Source organism: Rhipicephalus sanguineus, chromosome 1, assembly GCF_013339695.2.
Source record: "Rhipicephalus sanguineus isolate Rsan-2018 chromosome 1, BIME_Rsan_1.4, whole genome shotgun sequence".
Lineage (NCBI taxonomy): Eukaryota > Metazoa > Arthropoda > Arachnida > Ixodida > Ixodidae > Rhipicephalus > Rhipicephalus sanguineus.
In genome coordinates, this window is record NC_051176.1 from 113,395,117 (window position 1) to 113,420,825 (window position 25,709).

The 25,709-nt window shown below is 46.8% G+C and overlaps 1 protein-coding gene across 1 annotated transcript in view; it reads left to right on the top strand.

Annotated features, from left to right (window-relative positions):
• Positions 1-25,709, top strand: part of LOC119386553 (tachykinin-like peptides receptor 99D) — a 229,955-nt gene that overhangs the window by 180,624 nt on the left and 23,622 nt on the right. The gene's annotated exons all lie outside the window — the stretch shown is intronic.

A 25,709-nucleotide genomic window follows, 5' to 3' on the forward strand; every position in this document is an offset into this window, starting at 1 on the left:
CGAAGCGGTTTTCGTGCTGTCTGTCGTTTGAACACAGAGTAAGCACTGAAAGCACACCGCGTATACGAGCTGTCTAGTGATGTCTATCGAGACAGCGCGCGCGCCGGAGCCCTTATGATCAAAATTTGCAGCTGCTCAAGCGACGCAGCCCCCCACCCTCCCCAGCGGCGCCCCTTCACGCTCCTTTACCCCACGAAAGACGGGCGGGGCGTTTCCTCTCTGTTTTACGAGCCATCGAGGTCAGGCCTCGCACGCGGGGCAATGTTATCGCATGCGCCCTTCGTGCGACGGAGTCGTCCCCAGTGCTCGCGCGCTTTTACTAGCGCGTAGAACATACGATGCGCGGGGCGACGTTATCGATTTGGACTTTATACGGAGCATGACGGCGACGACGACGGCAAAAACCCGCAGAGAGAGTCCATACAATTGCTGTCCAATAAAAAAAATAATGAAAATACACACGGAGACACATCACAAGCAATATGAGCACTGCACAAACCAATGGCCATATTCACAACGAAAATGTTTACGCAAAGTTTGTTGGCCAGAAGAGCTATAGCTGCCAGCCAAGCAAGGTTGTAGACATATTATTAGCGAAAGCAGCCATGGTCAAACGAACAGAAAACATTCACGACCACGAAGGTTGATGAATTCGGCCCGACGTTCGAGTCCCGTAAAATAAAAACAAATAAAGTACATTTTTTTATTGAGCGTCGCTTCGATATGAAGCAAAATCTTTCAGAAATAGTAAAATTCAAGGCAGCTCGAAAGTGGTCAAGTTCCTTGGATTTGTTCAGCAGCATAGTGCACAAACGAATGGCCGTATTCACAGTAAAATGCACACCAAGAAAATGCGTACCTTTAAACACTATGGTTAAAAGTTTGCCCTGCTAGGACCAAGTGAACGAATGGTTCCCAAGCGGGACACGAAAAGCACGGCGCACGTCCTTTCTGCTGGAGGTCATGCACTAAGATTACACACCCCGTACGTATCTTGAGTAACAGGGACCTTGCACAGCACACCAACCTCGCTCCACATCCTCGATAACTATTTACCATGAGCGAGCCTTGAGATGTTGACAGAGCCGTATGCGCGCTATTTGCCCGCCGCTCGAGTACGTAACCAGCAACGCGTGTTACAGCCACCTGTATAGCTATATAAGGCTTCGTGCGCTTTGGAGGTAGTACTCTTTCGTACTATAGTTCCGTAGATAATCACGTTTATTTTTATTGCGATAGCAACTATATGGACACTCTCGACGGCTTTTTACCGTCGCCGCCGCCGTTCCTCTCACTGGAGTGGCCGTATTCTCTTGCACCAGCGCTTTGCAGCGGAGCTGTTAAAGCCGAGCTCAAACGGGCGAAGTATTGTCCAGCATACAAGTTTAAACTGCACAATGAAGAGAACACGTAAGAACATAGAAGTATGCACACGCACGAAGCGCAGGAAGTATGGCATGTTGTTCTAGTTGGTTCATAGATTCAGCAGACTATATTAAATTGCGCGAGGAAGAGAACACGTAAGAACATAGAAACACGCACTATGTCATACATAGCATAGCCACGCATGGTATAGTAGAGCAAGGGATGGAAAAGGAAAGGGATCGAGGGTGAGGAGGAGGGAGAGTATAGCATAGTACAGCAGAGGCGAGTGGATGAGCGAGTCAAGTGGATGAGGGAGGAAAATGATGCGGGATGATCGTACCTCTGAGCCTTCCGTTTGTTTGGTAGATGGCGAGGTACGCATGCTTAGCAATTTTTTCCACGTGACAGAATCTTGCGCACGCACGGTGTTGGTTTTTTCGTATGCTCACCCCTTTTTAATAACAGTTGTTAGACAGCGCCTGTCCTGTGTCGTCAGCGCGCTGGTTTTTTCAAGTGTGTATCGATTCGAACTCGCCCACCTATCTACCTTATTGAAGGAAAGGTAAGGAAATCGGGTTCGGAGTGCCCGATAGCGGTCTCTCCACTGAGAACACCTGAACCTAAACACTCACAGGGCAATGGGACGTAAAGGGATAGTAAGAGTAAAATAGATTAGATAGTAAAAGACGTTTAGTAAAAGAGATAGTAAAAGGATAGTAAAAGAGATTTAGAAACTCGCGACAAGGCAGTAGCAGAAGCGCCTCAGTCACCGTGGTAAGTGGCTTTAGATAAGCCGCTCGACTAGGCGCGCGTCATCAAGGAAGCAGAGAAGGGCAGTAAGGCCGGTTTGGTGTAGGATTCCCTGCAGTGTTGTACAAGGGCAGACCGACACGGTTGTACTTGTTGGCGTGCTGTTTTCTTGCACCAGCAAGAGCAAGGCAGTCGTAGAGCAGGTGGGAGACAGTTTCCACCGCACCACAGTCGAAGCAGTTCGGCGCAGCCGCGCCGCGCAGTCGATGTTTACGTTCTGCGGGCCACACGGAACCGGTCCGTAGAGAGAGGAGAGGTTGGAGACATGCAGGTGGTCAAACGGAGATGAGGTTCCTTCAATGCTAAACCATGCCCATGTTCGCCTAGCTTTGCATCACTTTGTATTGCATCGCTGAGGTTTTCCCTAAGCTCCGCTGTGCATTGGCATTTGCGACGTTAAGTCAGGTAAAGCCACGCATAAATTGCACAGTTATGCGAGATTGGATTTAAATGAATTAGCTGCTAGCCTTCCTTCGTTTAACATTACAATTTGTTGCTATCGCATTCATCGCTTCGCCCTTGCGGCGAAACTGATTTTTTTTTTCAGATGTTGACATAACATGTACAGAGATCTCGTTTCAATGTCCCAATTTCGATGGTATGCTTAAAAGGTATTTCATAAAATCTTGCTACTTAGTGACTGACCACCACATATCACCACTGACGAGTCATCGATGGTTCTATGTGAAAGTATTGGCGTTGTTTTAAGGTTCGCGCGGAAGAGTACATATCTCAGCCTTAGGCGGTTCTGAGACTTTCGCACTCACTGACGCGCAACGAGTGATATGCAATAGGTGCTAAATTACGTATTAGCAAATGATTCTCGACTTAAAGCTCGTTTATTACTCGAGCGAGCTGAGCACAGCGCCGCCCTTCAGCTGAATAAGATGACGCGTTTAATTCAGAAGAGTTTTAATGCAAACGTGCTCATTGCTCTTCTCAAGAACTCTATGAACACGCTTGTCGAGGTGCGCGCCGCTTTCGTACACATTGTCGAGTCGAGCAGGAGTGTGTAGTGGAGAATCGCTTTAGAGCACGGATTTTAGACAGATACAAAGAAATCTGACAGTCAATATCATCAATACGTTCCGGCGTTGCGCATATAGGACAGTTCGCAATGTTCGACGTATAGTTGCAGTACAGTGCACCAAGGGCCGCTAACCATTTAAGCATAAAAACGATATCATCCACGTATACTGTAACGCTAATAAAGTAGTTAGTCCACTCAAGGAAACAACGAAGTAGACCAGCGAGTGTGTAGTTGGAGCAATAACGCGGTGCTTCTCTGAATAATTGGCGTAACAGGGCGAGCTGCGTGGTTGCGACATTATTCACTCGGATATTCACTGTTCTTTGCGGAAAGTAACGTAAACGGCTTTCAGCTCTGGCACATATATGAAAACTTCGCGAAAACACGCGCGTCAAAAAGAGCCACGGACGGAAACCATTTTTTTTTTTCGTGCAGACTTCAACGATGATGCGGAGGTCTGCCCTACTGTTTTCAAACGAAATGATGGAAATCAGCCGGAAACGAACATTAGAAAGTCATTGAAAGACCACCGCTCGTTTAGGTAATTAATTCCCACCATAACGTGCCGTGCACTGTTGTTTGATACCGCTATTAGGCCTTGGCGATAAAAAAAAACAATCAAATCTTCTCCAGCAACGTCAAATAAATTGTGCGGCAGTAAATAACGCGTTTAGTCTCTTTTCCAGAAGTGTGGCTGTTCGGGCTTGTTCGTTCGAGATAATGACAAATCGTAGTTCATAAAAAATACCAAAGAAAAAGAAGAGACGCGATAGACCGAGATAGAGAACAGGAAGGCAGGGAGGTTAGCCAGACGCTAGGATCCGGTAGCAACAATAGATGAGAGCTAACTACGTTGGTACTTATCGGTCGTCCTTCGTGCTTTACTTTCTTTATTTTGTGCCCCCGTTAGTCTTTGTTTTTCCACCGTCACGATTTCTCTCTTCTCGAGGGTCTGCTATAGCGCACGCCACTGTACCTCAACGAAAATTACGGGGGATGCTTGGAACTTTCTAATGGTGTGATGGCCAATTGGACCTTCTGTTGACCTGACATTGAACCTTCCATTGGGCATTCTGCTGATGTGCTGCTGCGGCAGCGGCCTCACTCCACCAGTTCTGCATTCCCAGGACGCCTGCGTCGCATTAGTCACATGTTGCTTTCGTCGGGCCGCTGCCGCAGCTTCGTATACATAGTCGCTTCCTCCCGACAAGCGGTTGCGACGAGCGGCATTTCGAGCTGCTCCATAGCAACTTCCGCCGGGCGTACTTTCTCGGTCTTCCCCACCCGCGACAAGGGCCTGGTCACGTGATATCACACACACACACACACACACACACACACACACACACACACACACACACACACACACACACACACACACACACACACATATATATATATATATATATATATATATATATATATATATATATATATATATATATATATATATATATATGTTTCGAAAGAATGTTCCTGGCTATTGGTTTAATTATATGAAGAAAACTAGTCACAGTGAAAAACATAACAACATTTATTCTGAGCTTTCGGCCGGGGACCGGCCTTTATCAAAGAATGCATTGGTACATGGCGTACGGGTTTAAGTACAGATTTTGTCAATACATAGATGTAGACACACCATCGTGATTCGTTGGACTATGACATGGGAGGGGCCAGAACAACAACAACAACAGCAAACAAATCCCAGGGAGAGAGCGACACGCATGCAAGATGACACGCACAGCATTGCACTCTGTGAAGAGTAGAGTATAGGCGGGGTCAGAACATACACAAAATAAATAACAAACAGCGAAACGAACCTACGTGTGTGGTTCGGAACGAGAGGCGGAGGGGAAAAAAAAGGAGAAAATGACAAAGATGCGAACGCACTTACCACGCTAAATGGGGAGTCCCATCAACTACGGGACTAAAGGAGAATACGCTCACGGACGCCGGATGTAAACGTGCCGCACGCGTTTCCTTGCTACCTTCAAAAAGCGCGTCAAAAGCAGTTAAGTGTTTGCCCATCCATGCGCCTTTTAGAGAAGGGGGTTCGGTACGGCTTTTGGTACGGCGTGTCATCTTGCATGCGTGTCGCTCTCTCCCTGGGATTTGTTTGCTGTTGTTGTTGTTGTTCTGGCCCCTCCCATGTCATAGTCCAACGAATCACGATGGTGTGTCTACATCTATGTATTGACAAAATCTGTACTTAAACCCGTACGCCATGTACCAATGCATTCTTTGATAAAGGCCGGTCCCCGGCCGAAAGCTCAGAATAAATGTTGTTATGTTTTTCACTGTGACTAGTTTTCTTTCATATATATATATATATATATATATATATATATATATATATATATATATATATATATATATATATATATATATATATATATATATATATATATATATATATAGACATATATATATATATATATATATATAATGCTTGTTGAGCTTGCTGTGCGCATGCACTAGAATAAATGCATCTCGCATCTGAACCACGACGCGTCACTGTTTTGTAACGTCGCACAAGCCCACAGGATCGACCTCATCAACCTGCCATGGCTAAGCCGAAGCCTCCGCTCACCATGCCGAAGTACAAGGGAACACCAGAAGACGTCCCCATCGACAACTGGCTTCTTCTTTTCGACACGAAGGCGGTCGAGGCATCGTGGACACGCCGTGATCGGGTCGGTCACTTCAGCGAATACATCGAAGGGGAAGCGTTCAAGTGGTACCTGACAGAGATTTTAGGCAACGGCGAGACAGGCGACGATATAAAGCGCGACATACAAGACCGCTTTGCTACGACCGACGGAGATGCCTTCCGTCTTTTTATTCACTACCGGCTGAAATGAGGGCAGACCATCAAGGACTACTACGACAAGATAATACGACTGGGCTCCTTGGCCGACCTTAAAGGAGTACTCACACGAATTTTTAAAATTTTCGGTGTGTTGCTCTAAATAAAAATACTGGTGTCGAGAGACCTAAAACGAGTATTGTGGTGCCTGTGAATGCATCGAATATACTTTAATTACCACTACCTTAAAAAGACACTTTCGGTTTCGATATCGAGGGGGCGGCTTCTCAGTGACATTTAATAGCAGTGTGAGGTCATGGGGATACAGAAACTCGCGACGTACTAGCGGCAAATATGTCATCTGCTCGTGGTGCACATAAACAACTATGAGTGAACTGTCGTCCAGTGACCCTGACAGTGATGTCTGCGATTTAGGCTGCTTGCAGGACGCAGAGCTCGCAAACTCGGGAGAACTGTGTTGACTCGTCGGGATAATGTCCATTGCAGTGGGGCTGTCTTGCAGATGCTCAGCGACGAAAACTTCAAAGTCAAATTAAAATATTTTATACGTGTTCTCCGGCTCCGGTGTGTGGAGAGCGTTGATAATGCATACCAAGGAAACGAGAAATGTCCCTTTTGCGATGTCTCAAAATCGTGTCAGTACTCCTTTAAAGAGTGCGGCATCATTTCTGGACTGACTCACTCTGTGCCTCCTGATGGGGAACTTGCGCTCGCCGGACTATCTTTCAACTCGTCATCAGAGTGGCTCGCCGCCGCTCAACGGGTCGAGACATCCTTAAAACGGGTGAGAGAAGTTTCTTTTGATCGTAATCCTGATACTACATCAGGAGCTTCACGTCTCTTCAGCAAACCGCAGCAGCCAACATTGACTTGTCGACCGCGTGCCCCACAAAACGAATGTAGATATGGCTCAGCTGCTGGCTTCCCACGACAATTTCATTTGCACAACGAATGTCCGCTCCGCGGCAACGTGTCCGCTATTGAGATCCGACCGGGAAACGAGGAGAGCGACCCAAAGTTTCATTAATACGCTTCAAAGCTCTCATCAACGGAAGGTCAGTAACTGCAATTTTTGATACAGCAGCAAAAATGAATTGTATCAGTGAGGATGTGTACAAACAGCTCAAACTTCAGTTGATGAGAGACTCCAGCATCACTGTCCAGCATGTTACTTCAAGCAAGCGAACTCTGGGTCGCGTAAACATTCAGTTGCAAATTGGGAATGTCACAAAGAAAGTTTATGTACACGTTCTGCAAGGCATGAGAACGCAATTATTTCTTGGCTAGACAGCGCTTCGTACTTCAATCTTTCTGTAAACTTGGAAAGCAAGTCAGTGACACAAGGACGTGAAAATTTGAAGCTACCGGATCATAATAAAAAGAAAGCAAACCATTAAAGCTCCTCTGATGAAAACCCTGACTTCGGAAAACTTATCAGAGCATGAATCTGCAGTGCTCGACTCTCTTTTAAATAAGTATGACGAGATCTTTTCAAAATCCCAAACAGAAATCGGATACATTACTAGTGAGCAACATAGGATCGCACTTACCAATGCTGTCCCAATTCATCGAGCACCATACAGACAGGCAGACAAAGCAGAGATTAACAAACAAGTTGACGCCCTCATTAAGCAAGGTGTTGTCAGGCCTTCGTTGTCCCTCTACGCCGCACCAGTCATTATAGCTGAAAAGAAGGGCGAAGGACGTACTCGTCTGTATAATGACTACGGCAAGTTCAACGCCGTAACGGTACGTGACCATCAACCAATTCCACGTATAGATGATATTCTTGACCACTTGGGAACGGCGGAGTTTTTTACTACGTTGCATGTAACGTCCGGATACTGGCATGTCCGAATGCACTCAGATGGCGCTCAGAAAACTGTGTTTGTCATGGCTAATGGTCATTATGAGTGGTTGGTAACGCCGTTCGGGCTATAGAACGTTCCGGCTACGTTTGAAAGAGTCATGAAATCAATAATCGCCAAACATCAGCTGACTAATGTTAACAACTACTTTGACGATGTAGTCGTATACTCCGAGACATTTGACCATCATATACGATACCTCGAGGCACTGTTGAAAGCTCTTAAAGCCGAGAACGTAAAACTAAAACGAAAAAAGTGTCAGTTTGCAAGATCCAGCATTGAATATTTGGGCCACAAAATTTCAGAAGGAATAGTGACACCTAAGCAAAGTAACGTTGTTGCAATACTCACATTTCCGACACCTAAACGAGAGAAAGACCTCCAGCGTTTCCTGGGCACTGTAAACACTTACAGACAGTAAATCCCTCATTTCAGCGATATCGCTCTTTCCCTCACGAACTACTCCACAAAGGCAGCAAGTGGTCGTGGACAAAAGCATGCGAGCAAGCCTTTCGGGAGCTGAAGGAGCGAATGACTGAAGAACCGGTGCTTAGCATATACGACCCTTCGAGACCATGACGCGTCTGCCGAAGGCATTGGTGCAGTGCTGAAGCAGCCTGACGACAAAGGCAAGAAGCATCCCGTTGTCTATTATTCCCGAAGACTACTTAAGCATGAGGTGAATTATGCTATTACAGAGAGAGAATGCCTTGCCATTATAGATGCCATTGACAAGTGGCATTGCTACCTTCACGGAAAGCCATTCACTGTCGTAACGGATCACTCTGCACTTCAATGGTTGAAGAATGTTAAGAATCCTCAAGGTCGTTTCTTCCGGTGGTCTTTAAAACTGTCGATGTATGAAGTCAACATCAAACATCAAAAAGGCGTAAGCAACGTAGAAGCAGATGCACTGTCCAGAGCCATAGCTCAACTTCTGTCACACGACGAACTTCAACGATGCAGCGATGAGCAACCAAAAGGAAGGTAATCATTGGAAAACAACCTTGTCACTGTCAAAAGAAAAGGACTAAGGAAGATATATCTGCCCCATGAACTGCACCCAACCATTCTTAAGAACGCACATCAACATGTCGGGCATGTCGGAGTGAAGAAGACACCGTCACTCCTGTCTCCACAATACTATTGGCCGGATATGGTAACCGATGTTGCCACCTACATTCGGCATTGTGATACATGCCAGAGATGCAAGAAGACGGAAAGAAAGAAGTATGGGACACTTTAATCACTGCCTCCAGCTGAAGAGCCTTTTAACCTCTTTGCAATGGACAACATCGGAGGATTTTCTGGATATGGCTCATCAAAAAGGTTTATCCACTTGGTTATTGATCACGCTAAAACAGTGACGCCAAGATCTCATGCCTAAAAACATTTTTGATGCAGGAAAACCACGGAAATTTCTGTGAGATCGTGGAACAGGATTCACAGCAGGAAAATTTAAGCAGTTCCTGAAATGCAACCGAATACATCAACTCTTCACTTCATCTCATCGTCCGCAGGGCAATGGTATGAACGAGCGGACAAACCAGACCATTGTAATCTGACGTAATTGCAAGATCAATGACGAGCCACAGAAGTGATGGACTGAATTGCTCTCGGAGGTAATAGATGAGTACAACAGAACGCCCCACGAAGTTACCGGCTACTCACCTTCATTCCTGATGTATGGAATTCCATCGTGTCCGACTATTCTGGAACAACGAGAAGAAACTGTTGAAGAAGCGCGGAAAGCTGCGGTTAACAATTCTATCGCCTACCACAGTAAGAACAAAGTCCTCTACGATAGAAGATTTCTGATTTCTCCCGGTTGAGTTCCAAGTCGATGACTTTGTCCTTTACGAGACACCATGGCATCACAACAACGGCAAACTGAGTTCCGTCTTGGAAGGGCCTTACAAGAATCTACGGAAGGTCTCACCAGTGAACTATGAGATCCAGCGCTCTGTGTTGCCTTTAGGTAGCAACTCTGACATTGTTCATGTTTGCAAACTGCGGCGTTTTTTTGTACCTTCTGAACTGAGACCTTCTCGAGGGGAGGGAGAAGAGTGTGACGTATGAACAAGGCGATAGTAGGGAGAAGGCGTCGACGAAGTGCGCGTGCATTAGAATAAATACATGGCATCTGAACCACGACGCGTCTCTGTGTTGTAACGTCACACACACACACACACACACACACACACACACACACACACACACACACACACACACACACACACACACACACACACACACACACACACACACAAGTATATATATATATATATATATATATATATATATATATATATATATATATATATATATATATATATATATTAGTCATGCAGAACTATCGGTAAATTGACTATCGATAGTGCAATGGGTAGTACTATGGTCAATATTACTAGCGATATTACTGCCACGAGTGTTTATTGCTTTTTTTATGTATTCGGGTTTCACCCACAAACACTCTTAGCAATGTTTGACGCAGACTGCGCCGTAATGTTGGAGAAGCTTCACGATTGTTTGAGACCATTCTGTGAAGATTACGCGCCGGACGCGAAAAGTCAAGTTTATTCGAGAGCGATAAGGCTGGAAGGTTCAATGACTGACGACGCGTTCTACCGATTATCAGATTACTCGACGGTCGACGCCTGTTCTCGCCGCTATCTGTGCGCAGCGTGTATCGCTTGTGTATTGAGTTTTGATTTTCTGGGCACAAGTTCGCCCAAATAGAGAGCTCCGTATTTCCCAGTCTTGCTGCAGCATTTTTCACCGTCACAACCACGTGACACTACTATCGATAGTGGTATGAATAATGATGCTGTTGCTGGCCGGCCAAATTGCCAAAATATTTGCGATAGCCTACTATCAGCTTCGCTTAATTTATGAGCAGTTTTTGGCGAAAGAAATGAATTATTTGCGCAGTGAAAATGGCGGAATATGTCGATCAATAAAGTCACATCCAAAAGCAACCAGCTACACCTTACAATTGACCAACCTAGTTCATGGTAATTTTTTTTATTTTGAAATCATAAAATGCAATATAAATTTGAAGCCGCGTAATTCCACCACATGTAACGCCTTCCTTTCCGCTACAGCTGAACAGTTTAACTTTATGATCATGTGTCAGCAAAGCACTCAGGTGAAGAACAGAAGCATGTCAACTTTCTTGCCCATCAGCCTGCTCCTCCGGCTACATATATGTACCACCCGCGCGGGGAACCAAGTTTATTCTACAGTGAGTTCGTGCTGTTGATTTTATATGCTATCGATAGTACCATCGAGTTTTTTACTGTCGATAGCGCTATCGATAGTGTTTTTGTAGCGTTAGCTACACTTGCCTAGCCGGAGCCGATTTCGCGTGGAGCGTCATGAGCCGTGCTGCGCATGCGCGAGGATCAGTGATGTCACACAGCTGGGTCACCGGAGCTGGCATCTCACGCGCTCTCCGACACCACCGCGCGCGGCTCACCGCTGCTTGTCTGCGCGTTCAGGAGGAGTGGCGTCGTAGCCGCGGCAGACAAACTGGCGCCGGCGCGCGTGCAGACTCCGCCACCGCCGGTCTGCGCTTTCCAGAGCGACGTCGTAGCCTTGGGAGACGTATTGGCGTCAGAGTGCGCGCGCAGCTATTCGCCTTCGCTGTATAGTCGCCGTCTGGCACTGTGCTGGAGCCGCTTGATAGCGCCTCTGACTGGCGTTTGCAGGTGGGTAACGCCATGGAGAAGGAGAGCGCAAATGCTGCTCAATGGCGCATAAGAGCCGAGAAGCTTATCTCATCGGATCCCGAAGTAGTTGCCTGGCAATTAGCGGTTCAGCGTACGAAGAATGGACAGAAGAAGGCTAATAATCCTAGACAATCTGGAAAGCTAAGAATAATCTGCTGAACCTTTGCTAACGCTACGTATATCCTGGCATAGCCGAGCTAAGCCACTGCAAATTTTTTACCATCGATAGTTCGATAGTGACTCAGCTATCAATAGTATCGATAGTACCATCGATAGTTCTGCATCACTAGTAGAGATATAATGCTTTTGCCTTAAGATACTTATCTTTTTTATTTAAATATGAAAAAAAAACATGGGAAGGTAGGCTACGTCAGAGCCAGCTATGACATTAGCGTGATAGTATAGTATTGAAGAAACACACAAAAGCTAGAAAAACTACAACGAATGAAAGAATCAAGAAAGAGAAAAATAATCAGAAGCCCTATGTACATATACGATATGCGGCGTATAAGGAATGAGCAGAGTCTTAAGGCAGAGTTCAATACATACAGGTTGGTCACATAGATTACCGCGGGTAGAGTATATGGATGTAACTGCGTGGTTACTGTGCTCTCGGCATCCAAAAGCCACAACAAAGGATGAATACGCAACAACAACAACAAAAACAAGAGCAATATTTTGTGTGTGAAATATGAAAAATTAAAGAACGTGATATGCAGCCACAAAGCGTTGACCGTATCTCATATAGGACGAAGGCGGCAGGATTTTGCTTTCTCATGTAGCCCCCCTAAACACCAAAGCGCGCACATGCATGCACGCATATTCATGCATAATATGCACGCCCGTCTCATGTATCCCTGGTGTCCCCAACACCACGTTTTGCTTTCCTACAGGCTTGATGGTGGCGCATTTGTATACGAGTCGCAGCAGAGCGATGCCATGGCCCGCACGCGGAAAGAGCAAAGCGCTGTAAATGCCCATCTCATACGCCGGTTATTTCCCACACATCGGAATCGGGGCCATATAAAATCACTCCTGCCCGCATAGTACTTGGTAAACAGCTTTGTACAGAGCATGCGGTTTACCTCCGAGGTTTCGTGCCGTATCAGCATGCTCTTAGTCGTCACTGTCGCTTAGCGCGCACACCTTCCGAGTGCTGCCGGTCGATATCTGGTTATACGGGCACTAAGGAAGGCTATACACCCAGCGCCTGAATGGGTCTACCATTGGGCAAGGAATGGGAAGTCATTTAATCCCGTTCTCCTAAAGACAGCGCATCAATCATAGGGAATTTGAGACGGCTGAGCTAAATCCCCGAGCGTGCTGCGCGAAAGCTATACAATCACGCGCTAAGCCACATTGTTCGTCATGAGGCTGAGCGGCCTCAGAGACGAAAATGCAGGAGGCTATCTAAGCAATGCTCGGCTCGTTTACCATGGGTCCATTTCGATTCAGATGCGCTGCTTTTGTGAGTCGTTGCCGCTGGAAGTGCGTGCAAACTTATTCTTTAGGCCACTCCTAGCGCATTCAATTTCTTCCTGCCATTTGCAATAATTGCGATATGACACAGCACGATAATTTTACGAGCATGACAGCAAACGTGATGACCCGCCAAAAGGCTGGCTTTTATGATCAGTTCATATGATGGTGCCATTGTTGACCAATCAACGAATACGTGAGAGCACGGGCGCTCCTTTTTCGTTCAAGCTCATGTCAGAGTGACTCTCAACGTATAATCGTTGGTGTTATATGCGCAGCTACAATCTGTGCCCAATCCATGTCCTAACCTAAGTGCGATTTTCATGACCCTACAGTGACATTGCTAGTCAATACATGTGTACAGCGTATCCGCTTAAACCTCCAGTATACAAGCTCCAGTACCTCGTCTCCGCTTAAACTTCCATTATAGTACTACTAGCACTGTTGAAGGGGTACAGCGCCCGACTTATCTGCTTCCTTCTACTTGTTTCCCGTGTCTTTCTTTCCTAGTTTGCGCTAATATGTACCCCTTCAATGTCAGCCAACTCGCCCAGCAACAAGTCTTACTTTTCACTGTGGTTCATGTGATGTGAGCGACGACTTCATGTATCATGTTTTGTAAGTGTGCACGTGCTTTACTACCCTTAAGTGTTGTCCTCCAATCCGCTTAAAATTTACGCGACAGATCCTTCGAGCTGCCCCACATTCTTGCCTCATAAATCAGCGCTGCAAGCACTTTAAAGGGAGAATTATTAGGGCAAGTAGTACTCCGGTACATGGGCCTGAACCGGAAAGTTTAGTTACGTGCTATTGGGCACGATGGTCTCATCGACTTGGACATTATAGAATATCAGCATAACCTTTCTAGTTGTGTATGATGTATGCGTGTGCACATGTACTATGTATGAATGGATAAATTATTGCATCACCATTGTCATCCGGAGTTGCATGCCGGACGAATGAGGGGGAAACATCTTCGTCACTAGTCAAAATAAATTTGCCTCTCTCTCTGTCTCAGTAACTTGGTAATTTCAGGCGCCCTAATTCCCCTAATTCTATGCTTGTTCATAATAAGGCGGCTGAATCATCCGAATTACAGTGAAACCTCGGTGATACGATCACAGCTCATACGAATTTCGGGGTGATACGGATTTTTCGTTGGTCCCGGCCAAGGCCCATTGGCCTGCATTGTAATGGAGCACGGCTGTTGCGAACCGATTTTCACTCAGCGACGTTTGATACGAACGTACGCTACCGCCCAGGTACGAAGAGGTGCTGTCCGCACTGTCGCGGAAGACGCGCCAAGCACGTGCGAGCGCGGGAACGCAAGCGTGGGCATGCACGCCGCACCGCCAAATCGTCAGAATCACGGTGTAAGAAAAACACTTTTCTTACGGTCAGAATAAACCTTCAGAGACGCGTCACGGCCTCCGAGATAATGTGCGCGAATCTTTGAGACTCTTATGTGCCTACGTGTGCCTTCGCGTTTAGATTACAGAGGACATTAGCGCCATGCTTTTTTTTTCTAACGCGTCGACGCGGCCTGCTGTCGCTGTACTGTGTTTACACGTGCCTACCTCGGGCATCAGACATCCTACGAAAGGTGGACGAGGACCGAAAGAAGGCGAGGACGGTCTTGGCGAAGGAGTCAGGCCTCACAACGTCAACATGCGCGACCGTTGAGGTCGCACTTGCGCGGGCACGGCCGTAAATCTCCCAAAATCATCCCAAACACCTCCGCGATAACAATATCATAACACAGGACCGTGGTTCTGTAATTTTCTGGCCTTGATCCATCGCGTCAAAGCGCTTCTTTTGTTACTTTCGCTGCAGTGCTCTGGTGTCATGCAAAAAAGCATACTAAAATTTGGAAGGGGCTACTGCTGTCACGGGTCACAACGCACCTGGTTCATTAATTAAATACGCGCGTACGGGCCGTATATTTACAAGTGCTGCTATGATTGCCGACATCTAAAAACTTAACTGACAATCATTCAGGGTTCTTCCTGACGTTGCTGCGGCTCTGAAAAACAATAACTGAAAATGTACCCCGGCTTTATTTTGTAGCATGCTAATTTCCCATGCTTTCTGGTGATACGAATTTCGGATGGTACGAATATTTTTGGTGGTCCCGCGAGATTCGTATCACCGAGGTTTCACTGTAGTCGAAATGGTAGGTCGTCTATGGCTTTCGGCCGTCGTGCACATACACAAAGCCAAAGCTCTTTAAACGAGCGGATTTCTTTCAGTGAAGCGAAAGTTGCCTTGTGCGCCTGCAGAACTTACGTTAGACTTCATAGCCGTTTAGCAAGGTCGGTTGAGCGCAGAAACTTCAGCTGCGCCTTCGTCGCTTTCTATCTCCCCTTACGCCTTCCCTTGGGCAGGGCATAGCAAACCCGAAAAACTTTCTTGTGGTTAACCTCCCTGCCTTTCGCTTAACCCTTATCTCTCTCTCTCTCTCTCTCTCTCTCTCTCTACGTTAGACTTCACTGCCTGCATACGCCCAGAAACGGTACAGCACCACTTTCGCCTTTTTATGATAAACGCCTCCAGGCTTAAGTCGATATTCCCTCTAAGACTACAATTTGTCTAGGACACTGCTTCTCAGCCGTCGATGTGTCGGGGAACCCTTGATGACTGGACGAGAGGAGGGGGGGTGCTGTAGCAGGCTCAGTTTTTAATTGAGGCGTTGGGGCAACCGAGGCGATCTTGTTCAGAATGCTGCTGGAGTTCCTGGAGGAGGACCTGGAACTGGGAATAGGTCAGAACTCGCCCCCAAAAAGTTTTTTTTTTTTCGCGGACGATGGCGTCGCGGAACGCCATTTGAGAACCACTGGTCTCGGAGATAGGCAGGTGTATATGCGATAACGCAGCCGGAGTATTCCTGCCGGTAAACACCCGTAATAACGTGAGACTACGAAACTAAGGCAACTGTGCAGCTGGTGTCAACGTCAGGTCAAGTGTAGTCAGCAACGAAGTAAGCCCATCGAAGTTCGCGCTGTTCCGCAAATGGGAAATTAACGACTCTAGTGCATTCTGATGCGTGTATTATTCTCCTGCGACTTGAGGAGCCATAATTAGACGATTTCAATGTATCTAGCTTGCGTGCGCGTGTGCGTTTAGAGGCTGATCTGTATAGTTCGTTAAACTATACATAGATGACGGATCATGCAAGCACGCGTGAGACATTCATTAGGTCACATCAATTACGATCTTTGTCAGCGCGCCTCACCAGTCCGTTTTGTAAAAGAACAAAAAACAAACAAACGCTATGCTCTACGTCTCTTTGCCTGCGTTACGCCAAGCAATGACACCATACGACAGTATACGACAGCCCGGGCACCTAAAGTGCTCCGCATTTATAACGCCTCGCGAGTGCGTTGCGTCTTGTTAGTTTCTATGCGCCCGTAATTGTCCACTGACTGGCCGGACAATGACGGCTGTCTTGGTACCTCCTAATTGTGTACAGTAGGGATTTGGGTGGGCGGCACTGACGTCGACTTAAAATTCAGTAAGTCCGGCCTGCGATGGCGAGCGCATTTGGTCTCCTTTATCCGAAATCATTAGGGTCGAAGAAGATTGTGAAAGTGCTTCTATGTGCCGTCTGACTTTGAACTTTTTGAACGTGAAAACGACGAAGGCGCTGCTGAAGCTTCTGCGAGCAACCCGCCTTGTTGAACTATTATGACACTCCCGTGTGTGTGTGTGTGTGTGTGTGTGTGTGTGTGTGTGTGTGTGTGTGTGTGTGTGTGTGTGTGTATCTACTTAGCTCCCACACTGCCTTTCTCTGTCTCTTTTATTTCTTACTTTCCTGTCATCCCTTACTCCTTTCTCAGTGTAGGGTAGCAAACCATATCTCTATCTTCCGGTTAGCCTCCCTGCCTTCTGCATAGCATTCACCTCTCCCTCTCTCTTTGAACATGATAAAACACGGTGCAAGATTTAATTTCCTAACTTGTACGTAAATCCGGTGCCGCCGAAGCCGGTACCGGATTTTCTGCGACAAGGGCTCCTTAACGCTTAATGGTGAATTCCATTGGCAGATTTGGAGAACTTCCGGTAGCAGTTTTTCTGCTCCATTCGGAGCAACTCTGTTCCATTGGCGGATTGAGAGTGCTCCCTGTTCGTTTCATTGGCAGATCTGGAGCACCTTCGCCGCCAGATCCACTCCACGGAGCAGCTGTCTCTACTACGCGAAAAGCGGCGGATTCGATCGGAAGTCGCAACCTCCCCGTGCGCGTGCGCAGAGCGTGGTGTACCGCGTGTGCGATGAAAGCGCTGGCCGACCGCGCCCGTTCTACAGTGTGTACCCGTTCTCTCCGCTCGCGCCCGTGAAGGCGAAAACTGCGCGAACTGCGAGGAATGTGGGCGCTTGCTAAGCAGATGTGCGCTAGCGCCCCCTACCGTTTGCTCTGGCGAGGGCGCTTGCGTTCTATTGGCAGATTTCCTTGGGATGCTGTCCACGGAGTGGAGTGCTCCGGCGTAGAGTTCGTCGGCCACTCCAAATCCGCCATAAAGTTCACCATAAGATTTTCAATCGCTTTAAGATTTCCATTGTCTATTCTCGCTGTTCCTGGGTTCATACACATTAAGAACGTGTAGCGCATACCCCCGCATTCCACGGGCGATGGTGTGCGAGTATGTGCCACACGTGACTGAGAGAAAGGGTTTTATGATGTACGCGACAGACATGTCACGTTATTCATGGTGCCACCTGTTAATTTTGTCCGCAATACATTTGTGTCAGCTTATCCCAGTTTTGGTATATAACGAGTTAAAGCGATGACCATGATAACGTCCAGACGTAGGCGGATAGATAGATAGATAGATAGATAGATAGATAGATAGATAGATAGATAGATAGATAGATAGATAGATAGATAGATAGATAGATAGATAGATAGATAGATAGATAGATAGATAGATAGATAGATAGATAGATAGATAGATAGATAGATAGATAGATAGATAGATAGATACGCTCAAAGAGCATTTCGTTTGCTAAGAAATGCTTTGCGTTTAATAAGCTACGCGTGGACTCGACACCAGTGCATTGGAAGGATGAAGTTTCCCATCTGCGTCTAATTTGAGGCGCGTCATCTACAACATGCCGTACTCATGCCCCAGCGTTTCGTTGCCCAATCGAAAATGGCCATAAACACAAGTATACATAACGTTCGTCGGTGCCGGTGTAGGTCAGGTATCGAATGGCTCTGCTCTCGAGTTCGGACGTGACACGTCACCCCTCGTTCCGTTTCTAAGCGCCTTTCGTCCGACCGCTGAGTGTCAACAGAGCCGCGGACGTGGTTCTGTTGCTCTGTGTGGCTCTTCTCGAATTGCGCGGGCGCCTGCAGCGCATCACGTTGCCGTCGCCTCTTTTGCCAGAGTGCGTGCACTATAGAAAATACGATGGGCGGGTACAATGGATTCCCAAAACAGCGCCGAAAGGGTATGGACATGGATCAGGGCTCGCATCGACAAAGGAACACCCTACTCATGCTTTCTGTTCTGTTTTGTTTGTTCTTTTATTGTTTTCTCCCACTGTTTTCGACGTCACGGACGCGATGCGTCTGCGAACGTCGGCAGTAGCGAACAATAGATGCTGGACTAAGCCATAGGCAACCACACCGTCATCGTCATAATGGTTCGCGAGATATCGGCGGGGAGGGTATAGTCGCGCGACCACCCAATGTGTTATACTATAAGGACACCCGTTACGCGGACATTGTTTCCTTTTCTAACAGAAAAAAAAATCCATCCATCCATCCCACTAAACAACGGCTGCGTCGGTCGTCACAGTGTAGGCAGGAGCCTTTGAGCGGCGTCTGTTTGCAAAGAGTGGTCATGTTTCGCACACACGAGCAGAAACAAAAAACACCCGTCTCCTAGAAAGAGCGAGATGTCCATGTGTCGCATGGCCAATTAACACGGTTGTTTGCGTGAAGCCATCAAAACGGACAGCAAGACGTCATCGTGAATTCGAGACGTCTCGCATTCAGAATGATCTTCGCATCAACGTTAATGCGAGCGAGCCTATAAGGAAGGCTGGAGATTCAGTTGAGCATCAGCAGCGCTCTCTTGGCGATAGCATCGAGCGTATACATACACGCAAGGCACTTCCGTGCTGCTGCCGCCGCCGCCGTTGTGTTATCCAGCGTGCTTATTATGATTATCCCGGATTCGCATGCCCCCTTGCGGTAGCCTGTGCCACGCCTGTGCCGGACGCGTAACGTTCTTCAGGTCAGGTGATTTGCTTCAGGCGCCAGGGCGAGCCGAGGAGGCTCATAGTTTGATGCGCGCTGTCCACCCACGCGCCAAGAATGACGCCCAAGCCAGTGCTGTGGCGGTCATTGAATGAACATTGTTCATGACTTTACTTGCCTGGAGTGACACTAAGTGCGTGTTTAGTACCGAACTGTTTACTGCAAATTGGTCTGCTCATAACGAGCCTTACGAGTGATTTAATACCTTGCTATCGCTGTCAGTGTTTAGCCTTACCGTCTGGGTGCAACCGCTCTCAGTTCTTCTTCATCCGGGCGGAACTGAGATTTATTTTTATTTTTTTCTTGTGAGCATTAAAATATCTTATTTTTGTAACAACTATTTTCGAGCTGCCCTTTAACTCTTCGCGTTTTTTTTTAGTACCTCTTCGAGTGTTCTTCGGGAAGGCGAAGGATTGGAACCCAGGTTAACGATCATGTCACTATCGGCTGTTTAAGTAAGCTGTTAAATAGAATATAGTAGGCCACGGAAAAACATGATATTGTAACACTGCTTCAAAAGCGTTGTTCCTGTCATACATCTCTCCGGTAACTTTAAATTTGGCAATCTCGTTCACGGACCAACTTAAAAAGCTTGTTAGACACCATACATTCGCGGTGTTATCATCAGGGCAAGAATGTGCTTGGTATTGGCAGTCTATGAAACCTTTCTGCCTGTACGGACAAATATCGGGAAAACGAACACACCTTCCATAGATATGGTCAACAAATTGACGCTAGGTTTGACAAACTTCCCGACGATTAAATCGATGCATGTATATGCACGAATGATGCACGAGCGCGTTTGGCAGTCGTGGGTGGTAAAGTCAGTGTCGTGGACGGAAAATTCACTCCGAGATTATGCTAATGCCCTATTAAGACGAGCAGCGTGTCCCGCGTGTGAGAGAGCACCAGACCCGGTATCCTCTAGACTGTTAAAAAATTACTCCGGTAACGTTATATATATATATATATATATATATATATATATATATATATATATATATATATATATATATATATATATATATATATATATATATATATATATATATATAGATGTCGCGCTTTATATCGTCGCCTGTCTCGCCGTTGCCTAAAATCTCTGTCAGGTACCACTTGAACGCTTCCCCTTCGATGTATTCGCTGAAGTGACCGACCCGATCACGGCGTGTCCACGATGCCTCGACCGCCTTCGTGTCGAAAAGAAGAAGCCAGTTGTCGATGGGGATGTCTTCTGGTGTTCCCTTGTACTTCGGCATGGTGAGCGGAGGCTTCGGCTTAGCCATGGCAGGTTGATGAGGTCGATCCTGTCGGCTTGTGCGACGTTACAAAACAGTGACGCGTCGTGGTTCAGATGCGCCATGCATTTATTCTAGTGCACGCGCACAGCAAGGTCAACAAGCAGTATATATATATATATATATATATATATATATATATATATATATATATATATATATATATATATATATATATATATACTGCTCTTCGATACCGACACGCATTGGCTGCTGCAGGCACCCCTTCCGCTGAAGGTAAGATGATGCAAGGTTACGTGATTGCGTGTCTCTCCTCTGGCGGCTTCTCTCTTTTCTGAAACCCCAAGTTTGCACAGTTAAACAATAACATCGTCCGATATAGGAGTCCATCACTCACGCCGTTAATGACCGAGCTTCCACAGCTGTCAGCGGTTCAGGTTCACCTTTCGCTTTTTCCCCTCTCCCCTTTTTTTTTCTTTATTGATCGAATCACAGCTTCGCTTTTGAATTATTTTCGACATATTGGATACGCCGGGAACAAACCGCAATGAGCCCCATGGGCTTTTCGCCTTTCGCTTTTCTTGCTAGCTCGTGAACCGGCGATATTTCCTTTGTTTGCTCGCGTTTTTCTTTCCTCTCGGTTCCTATAATGGACTCGCTTCCGGCGCCCTTCCCCATCCTGCGTCGCGTTCCCTACTGTTCAAGCACGATAGCACCTTGGTGGCCGAAGGAGGAGCAATTTTCGCGTTTCCGCCGCCTCCCGCGGCAAAGCGTTTCAGTCGCCTTCGAGCGCGCCTTCTCTCTTTCTCGCTCTCCCGCTTTCTATTCTCGTTTCACTCTTCTCCCATTTTCCCTCCTTTTCCTCTCTACCTATACCAAGAATAATAAAGAATCACATCTCGCAGGGCGAGATTGCGTGCTGTTGCTCACGTTCTTCATTTTCTCCTTCGACGGCGCTTCGCAATTTTCTTATACCCGCGTACTCGGAAGCAATCGCGTTACTCGACCTCATTCAGCAGACCCAAGCTTATATGGGAGAGAACGCTATGGTATAGTTCCGCTGCAGTAAGGGGAGCGAACAAGCGCGGCAAGTGAGCGAACCTTGTAAACAAAGCTGTTACAGCAAAGCGAAGAGTCCCGTGGCCATGCGGAAGTCTTAAAAGCGGGGAACTTCGAATAAAAAAAAAATGGAAAAAATTTGGGAGGCAGCAGGAAAGACAAAAATGGCAGTGGAGGCACCACGCCATCCGATGCGAGGAAAATAGGGCTGCACTGGCAATTGTACTGCACTCCCATGGCGTACAGTGAAATCAGGCACACTGCGGCACCCCCATGCGTGTCGTTTCCTTTTCATTTTATTCCCCCACACCGGCGAAGCACCCCCCGTCCTCCACTTGTCATTCTATTCGTTGTTGCTGTTTGTTCTTGCTGTCCCGGATGCTATCCGATATGTTTTTAGTGGCAAAGTGCTTCGTGGGCCGCCGACGGCCCTCGTACACGTTGCTAAGGTCGTCCCAGTGTAACGTTCCAAGGTCACGCCAGAAAAGCGGAACACGTACGTTAGAAAACAAGCCCGTAACTACACAAGAAGAAAGAACAAAGAAAAGGAGGTAGAAACTGGTGCGATGCCTGCAACGCCGAAAACATTGTTTACCTCTTAGATCGGTATTCGCTTCTTTCCCATATCGTCGCACAACCTTTCTACCCCCCCCCCCCTCTTTTTCTGTTTTTTTGTTACAAGCGCGTCTGTATTTTCTTTGAACTTTGCTGGTTTGTTCACTGCGACGAAAATACCCGCTTGAATGCGCAAGGCAAATTATCAACTTCCTGCCAGCAGAACCTGTCTTACATGGGATTCCGTTCGAGAACTTATGGCTAATTATTTGTTACTTATTAAAAACGGGAGCATTTACTTCGTCTAGTCTATAACTATAGTCGGTTGCAACTTTAGAAGTCCGCGGCGTTTCCTCCTCAAAGGTGGATGCACACAATCCTGTACCAATGGACGTGCACTCTGGACTGACGTCATGAGCCGGACGACCGGTGGCTCCGTCTTCGGAGAACATTGGCGAGTGCATGAGCGGGACCATTTCTTTATTCGCGGAGGCGATCAGCTGTCGCGCTTCGGTCGTCTGGGCGGGGGTTCTCCGGACTTCTTAAATTGTATCGGATTAAAGTGCCTCTTACATTACCTGTGTACCCGTTATTCCTATTCGCCACTGCCGAATAGCTGCAGTGGTGGCTTAGCGGCTAAGGTGTTACTCTGTAAGCTCGCGGGCGCGGGTTGCATTCCCTGCCTCGGCGGCCGCGTTTCTTTATGGGAGCGAAATGCAAGAACACCCGTGCACTTTTATTTAGGTGCTTGTAAGAGAACCCCAGGTAGTCGAAATTAAGACGGAGTCCCCCAACTACGGTGTGACTCATAGTCATATCGTGGCTTTGTTACTCGAATTGCGAGAGCGAAACAATACACAGGGACACAAGAAGCCAGGGACAATATTAAGCGCATAGTTGTGGTTCGTAAAGCCTCAGCAATTATTATTATTACAAGTCATACGATCGATGTACATGTGTGTTCGACGTCATCACACTGTGCCCCTGGGTCCCGCAAGAGCGCTGTTTCACTCAGTGCTAGAGTTATTACGGTTTGTTACTAATATGCAGAAATACATAAACATATACAGAACAGGGCCCACATTCACAAATACGTCTTACGCTACAAATTTTCGTAAGATAATATTTTAGCCAATCTCGATGCGGGGCATATCATTAGTGACGCCGGCTGACTAAGGGGAAAACGCACTTACGAAAGAGAAGTTTTGTGTAGGGATGGGCACATAGTAAATTTGAGGTTCGAAGCGAATCCGAAGCGAATAGTGATATGGACGAATAATTTCGAATAGAATAGTTCGAATAGTACTCACTACATATTATTAAGAAAAATTTAGCGTTTTCTTCATGACCCTTGCACAATATTTTTAAGAATTGGAACTAGGTATAAGTGAATGTTACTTTTTTGGTTTGAAATGAAGTGGAAGAAACCTTGAATGGGGGGGTATCAAAATTTGAATAGCAGTAGGGTGCGAGTTATAAGTGGTACAATACGTTACAAGTTAAAAATTACTATACTTAGCGCATATAAGCCCATATAACACGCTGTTAAATTAAAAAAAATATGTATACTTAACCTTGAAGTGTGGCTTCGCGGCAGTGCAGATTTCTCCTGGCAGGGTGGTTTCACGGTACAGCAACCTAATTCTGCAGTGAAACCATCTTTACAGGGACTAATGTGCGGTCAATTACGTATATATTCGTTCATTTCGAATACTTCGAAATTTCGAATAATACAAAATTCGTATCGAATCGAATTCGAATACTTTCATATTAGTTCGAATATTCGAAACGTCCGAATATTCGCCCATCCCTAGTTTTGTGACTTCGGCCCCAGAAGTGCTCGAGAATGATTTAAACGGGGCTGGCATATGCACAGTCGCGTTATACCGTTTCATCTCGTGCCGTTGCTTTCAGCGATGTGATTCAGTCGCACATGTTTCAGAACTTCACGGCTCCGCCAGAAAGGCAAAAAAAGGGGGGGGGGGGGTGCGAGAGTCGCGCCTGATGAGCCGCGGGCGCCGCCTTTGCCTTGGCAGTCTCGCTTGCTGCGCCCTGATCGTTTCGCCCGCACGGCCCAGTTCACACTGCGCGCGCACGCTCGCATACATTGGTCAGAGCGGCGTTTGCATCAGCCAGCATACGGCCTGGACGAGTACTCTGTTTGCTTTTTTGTAGTTCAGTTTCTCGTGATCTTGTTTTCAGACCGCTTAGGCACGAACCGGAAAGAGCTGGCGCCCGTTTACTCTTCCGCCTTCGAGTGCCACTCGCCTGCTGCCGCTCAAAGAAATGCGTCATTCCTCCACGTTGGCGCAACCATTACTTGTGCAGAGAGACTGCTCTGAAACGTCGCATCTAAATTCGTTCTAAGACGTTATTCACTTATTCTGAAGCGAAGTCTGTTGCGGCTTTTTACATGCGCTGTAGAGAATATGCACTCCAAAATGTTATCGAAAACTCATTAAGGAGCTATATAAAAATTAAATGATGCGCCATGTGAAAGGTGTACATAAAAATTGTTGAATTTCTGAGATACCTGCGCACCTTGCGGAAAAATACAAAACTTTCGCTAACGTCGCTTTGTCTTTGTACGCACTGTATACTTCAGTGCGTAATTAAAATATATCTCTCATATGATGATGGCACTTTGTTAGCATAAAATGTGCGCTGCATATGAACGTGCTGTGCTCCGCACAGAATCTTCGGAGTTTTATGTGCTCTGTAGCTCGTCGCTATCACATCGACGAGTAAGGATGGCTCGAAGCTACGCATCAACAGAGGAAAAGTGTCCCCGCAGCTATGCTGCGCGCTCTCGCGAGAGTGTAGTGTAGTCTCCGTTACTATGAGGCACTTATGAGCGAGGCTCAGTATGGTATCCGACCACGCTCGAGCCACAGCTCTTCGAATGGGCATTCGGAATGGGAGCAACACAAGTATACGTAGGTGCGAGGAACCGTACCGAGATCGTCGTCTGAGTGATGCTTAAAGAAGGGAGCCGGCCGGTAGATGAGAGGAAAAAACTCGGACGCACTCCGCACACGGTCCCGGAAAAGTCACTTTACACGTCCGGTCATGTTGGTTGCGTACCGCAGCTGGAAGCGTCAAGCGCTTCCGGCCGACAACCGGTCGATGAAAAATTATCATTTGCAATTTCTGAAGCTGAGTGACAGTCCAGCCTTTTCTTTGATTACTATATGGTAGCGCAAAGAAACAGGAAACAAGAAAGCCACACGAAGACACACACACGGCGCTACACTTCCAACGGATGTTTTATTATATCGGGTACCGCGCCGTACTAGTATACTTTCGCCCCGCTCTGCAACTTACGCGTGAAACAGCATAATCAGCAGTACATAAGCAAATTAGAACCGCTAATCATGCATTGTAAACAATATCAGAGAGAAAAAAAACAACCAAGCAAATTCACCAGTTTCACACTTGCCCAGGTATATTGGAGCTCTTTTCT